The sequence below is a fragment of the Pristiophorus japonicus genome, chromosome 23 (assembly GCF_044704955.1).
Source record: "Pristiophorus japonicus isolate sPriJap1 chromosome 23, sPriJap1.hap1, whole genome shotgun sequence".
Lineage (NCBI taxonomy): Eukaryota > Metazoa > Chordata > Chondrichthyes > Pristiophoridae > Pristiophorus > Pristiophorus japonicus.
The window spans coordinates 47781595-47786504 of NC_091999.1; the positions used below are offsets into that span (position 1 = coordinate 47781595).

Consider the following 4910-nt stretch of genomic DNA (forward strand, 5'->3'; position numbering starts at 1 on the left):
CATCTCTGCATATGTATATGTTTGAGTCTTTTTCTCACTCAGTCTGCCTCTCCTTCTCAGTCTCACACTTTCTGTCTCTCGTTGTCTCGATCTCGCTGTCTGTCTCTCCCTGTTTGTCGGTTTGTCTCTGTTTCTCAATGTGTCTGTCGACTTCTCCTGGTGTCCAGTTCTGTTCACAGTGACTCGATTCCTGCTCTGACAAAACTGGTACCCGTCAGTTCCTCGTTAGTATAGTGGTGAGTATCCCCGCCTGTCACACGGGAGAAAGGGGTTCAATTCCCCGACGGGGAGGCAGTTGTTTCAAATTGTACAATTTTACTTCTGTTTCTTGGAAGAGATTCATATTAAAAAATTGCAGAGCAATATCGAACTCTAAAAATACAGGTCGAGGAGATTGCCTCGTCCAGATTTTTAGCAAACGGAGAATTTTTCAAGAGTCTTTGGCCGTCTGCTGCACAGAGATGGATGACTGAGTTTTTTCTGAGTAAAGTTTAAAAAGGCAGCGACACAGTAGTCGTGGCCGAGTGGTTAAGGCGATGGACTAGAAATCCATTGGGTTATCCCGCGCAGGTTCGAATCCTGCCGACTACGATTATCAGCATTTTTCATTCCATTTCACAATTTAACCGGTTCTCTGCCAAACTGATCCTGAGATGGATGGAAAATCGTCCCACACCTTTCAACACTGACATTTTTTTCTCATTTTTGCTAATCTGCAATATTCACGATACATCTGTTTCAAAAATCGCAAACGTCAGTCAAAGTTGCGACAGTGATTCAGCCTGTCTATCCCTCGAGATGACGAAGGCATCTGTGCATTCCCGTAATTGCGTGCAAATTTTTGGTTATGTGTGTGCGTGTCTCTGTGTCTGTCTATCTCTATATATGTCTCTGTGTATGTGCAACTGTCTGTGGAAATCATCACCATGAATTTGGTATGTCCTGGAACATATAAAAAAGAATTGGTGGAAATAAAAAGGTTGTGAACTTTTGTATCGGCTTTGGTTCAGTGGCAGCATTCTCGACTGAATCGGGAGTTTGTGTGTTCAAGTCGCACTTCTGAGACTTTAGCATTATCATCTTGACTAACACTTAAGTGCAGCTCTTGGGGAATTTTGCAATGTTGAAGCTGTTGACTTTCGGATGAAATGTTAAATTGAAGCTCCGTCTGCACACTCGGGTGGATATGAAAGTTTCCAGTAGATTACTCGAAAAAGAATAGGAGAGTTGCCCCCGTCTCAATATTACTAAAAATGTTTGTAAATGCTGACTGAAAGCCGATGTGCATGTGTTTGTATGTGGGGTTGGGGTTGAAGCCCAGATTCTCACAGAGACAGAATGCAGGTCTCACAGGACCAGGATAGCCGAGTGGTTGAGGCGTTGGCCTTAAATTTTAATGGTTATTTCCCGCGTGGGTTCGTACCCCACTCCTGTTATCTCTTTAATTTAACACGGATTTCCTCCCATTCTGATCAGTGAGACCGGATTTTCATCGGTTGAATCAGCAATTTTCTGTAACAATGTGACACTCTGAACCGATAATCAAATGAAATTGTGAAATGTATCTGCGTTGCTCGGTCTCTACCTCTCTCTCTCTCTTCAGAGAGTTGTGTATGTGTTTGTATGTTTGAGTCTTTGTCTCTCTCAGTCTGACTCACTCTGTCTGTCCCTGTTTCTCTGTTTGTCTCTGTCTCTCAATCTGTCTCTTTCTCACGGTGCCACGTCTGTTCCAATGGGATTCTCTCAGACTCTTTGTCTGACTGGCTCTCTCTTTCCCATCATTTCGGTCCGTCATTGTCTTTGCCTGTCTCTGTTAGTCCAGCCTTTAACCTGATAAGTATTTCCATCGTTTTCTGTTTTAGTCTCGATCTCTCTCTCTGTCAGTTCCTCTTATTGTCACTGTCTTTATCATTTTCTTTCTCTCACTCTTACCCTCTCTCTCTTAATTGATCACACATACACACATCTCTGTATATGTATGTGTTTGAGTCTTTTTCTCACTAAGTCTGCCTCTCCTTCTCAGTCTTACTCTTTCTGACTCATGTTGTCTCTATCTCGCTGTCTGTCTCTCCCTGCTTGTCGGTTTGTCTCTGTCTCTCAATGTGTCTGTCGACTTCTCATGGTGTCCAGTTCTGTGCACAGCTCGATTCCTGCTCTGACAGAGCTGGTGTCTGTCAGTTCATCGTTAGTATAGTGGTAACTATCCCTGCCTGTCACGCGGGAGACTGGGGTTCAATTACCCGACTCGAAGCCAGGTGTTTAAAAATGTAGCATTTTACTTCTGTTTCTTGGTCGAGATTCATATTAAAAAGTTCCAGAGCAATATAGAACTGGAAAACTACACATAGAGGAGATTGACTCTTCCAGATTTTTAGCAAGCGGAGAATTTTTCAGGATTCTTTGGCCGTATGTTGCACAGAGATGGATAACTGAGTTTTTTTGAGTAACGTTTAAGAAGGCAGAGTCGCATTCGAAGTGGCCGAGTGCTTAAGACGATAGATTAGAAATCCATTGGGTTTCCCCTGCGTAGTTTTGAATCCTGTCCACTACGATTCTCGGCATTTTTCATTCCATTTCACAATTTAACCAGAACTTTGCAAAACTGATCCTGAGACAGATGGTATCACGTCCCACACCTTTCACGACTGACATTTTTTTCTCATTTTTATTAATCTGCAATATTTACGATACATACGCATAGGAAAACACAAAAATCAGTCAAAGTTGCGACAGTGAGTCAGCCTGTCTATCCCTTTATATGTTGAAGGCATCTGTGCATGTCCGTTGGTGCGTGTAAATTTTTGGTTTTCTATGTGGGTGTCTCCCTGTGTCTGTCGATCTGAATATATGTCTCTGTGTTTGTGCAACTATCTGTGGAAATCATCACCATGAATTTGTTATGTCCTGGAAATTATAAAAAAGACTTGGGGAACATAAGACGGTTGTGGACGTTTGTATCGACTTTGGTTCGGTGGCAGCATTCTCGACTGAATCGGGAGTTTGTGTGTTCAAGTCGCACTCCTGAGACTTGAGCATATCATCTTGGCTAACAATCAAGTGCAGCACTTGGGGAATTTTGCAATGTTGAAGCTGTTGACTTTAGTATGAAATGTTAAATTGAAGCTGAGTCTGCACCCTCGGGTGGATGTGAAAGGTTCCAGAGCCTTACTCGAAAAAGAAAAAGAGAGTTTACCCCGTGTCAATATTACTAAAAATGTTCGGAAATGCTCAATGAAAGCCTACATCTATGTGTGTCTGTGGGGGTGGGGTTGAAGCCCAGTTTCTCACAGAGACAGAATCCATATTCTGACAGGACCAGGATGGCCGAGTGGTTTCGGCGTTGGCCTCAAAATTCAATGGGATGTTTCCCGCGTGTTCTCGTACCTGACTCCTGGTACTTCTTTAATTTAACACGGATTTCCTCCCATTCTCACCAGTGATACCCGATTTTCATCTGTTGAATGTGCAACTCTGTGACACTCTGAGCCGACAATGAAACGAAATTGTGAGATGTATCTGTGTCGCTCGGTCTCTCCTCTCTCTTTCTTTAGAGAGGTGTGTTTGTGGTTGTGTGTTTTTCACTCTCAGTCTGACTCACTCTGTCTGTTCCTGTGTCTCTGTCTCTTTCTCACGGTGTCCAGTTCTGTTCCAATGGGATTCTCTTCGACTCTTTGTCAGACTGGCTCTCTCTTTTTCATAATTTCTCTCTGTCCATGTCTTTGCCTGCCTCTGTTAGTTCCTGCCTCTAACCTGCTGAGTATTTCCAGCATTTGTGTTTCTATCTCTGACACTCTCTATCTGTCGCTCTCTCTCTCCTTGTCACTGTCTTTATTATTCTCTTTCTCTCACTCTTTCCCTCTCTCTTTATAGATCACACACACACACATCTCTGTATATGTGTGTGTTTGAGTCTTTTTCTCACTCAGTCTGCCTCTCCTTCTCAGTCTCACATTTTCTGTCTCTCATTGTCTCTATCTCGCTGTCAGTCTCTCCCTGTTTGTCGGTTTGTCTCTGTCTCTCAATGTGTCTGTCGTCTTCTCATGGTGTCCAGTTCCATTCTCAGCTCGCTTCCTGCTCTGATAGAACTCATGCTCGTTAGTATAGTGGTGAGTATCCACGCCTGTTCCGCTGGAGACCGTGGTTCTACTTCCCAACGCGGTGGCAGCATTTAAAAAATGCAGAATTTTACGTGTTTCTTGGTGTTGGTTCATATTAAAAAGTTCCAGAGCAATATAGAACAGTACAAATACAGGAAGAGGAGATTGCCTCTTCCAGATCTTTAGCAAACGGAGACTTTTTCCGGATTTTGTGGCCATCTGCTGCACAGAGATGGATGACTGAGTTTTATCTGAGTAACATTTAATGATGCAGCGAGCTAGTTGTCGTGGCCGAGTGGGTAAGACAATAGACAAAAAATCCATCGGGGTGTCTCTGCGCAGTTTTGAACTCTGCCGACTATGTTTCTCAGCATATTTCATTCTGTTTCACAATTTAACCACGTTACTGCGAAACTGATTCTGAGATAGATGGAGCAACGTCCCACATCTATCGATGCAGCCGCTGTTTTCTTTCTTTCATTAACCTGCAGTATTCACGATAAATACGGATAGAAAAACGCAAAAACCAGCCAAAGTAGCCTCATTGACACTGCCTGTCTATCCATCTATTTGTCGAAGGCAACCTGTGTATATCTTGATTTGAGTGTCATGGTACATCAGTCATTGAAAGTTGCCATGTAGGTGCAGCAGGCGGTGAAGAAAACAAAATGGCATGTTCGCCTTCATAGCTAGGGGATTTGAGTATGGGAGCAGGAAGACCTTACTGCAGTTGTACAGGGCCTTGGTGAGGTCACACCTGGAATATTGTGTTCAGTTTTGGTCCCCGAATCTGAGGAAGGACGTCCTTGCTAT

At 43.4% G+C, this 4910-nt stretch overlaps 1 non-coding gene across 1 annotated transcript; it reads left to right on the forward strand.

Annotated features, from left to right (window-relative positions):
* Window positions 1-510: 510 nt before the first annotated feature.
* Window positions 511-591, forward strand: trnas-aga (transfer RNA serine (anticodon AGA)). The gene has a single exon. It is a non-coding gene; the product is annotated as a tRNA-Ser (tRNA).
* Window positions 592-4910: the final 4319 nt, after the last annotated feature.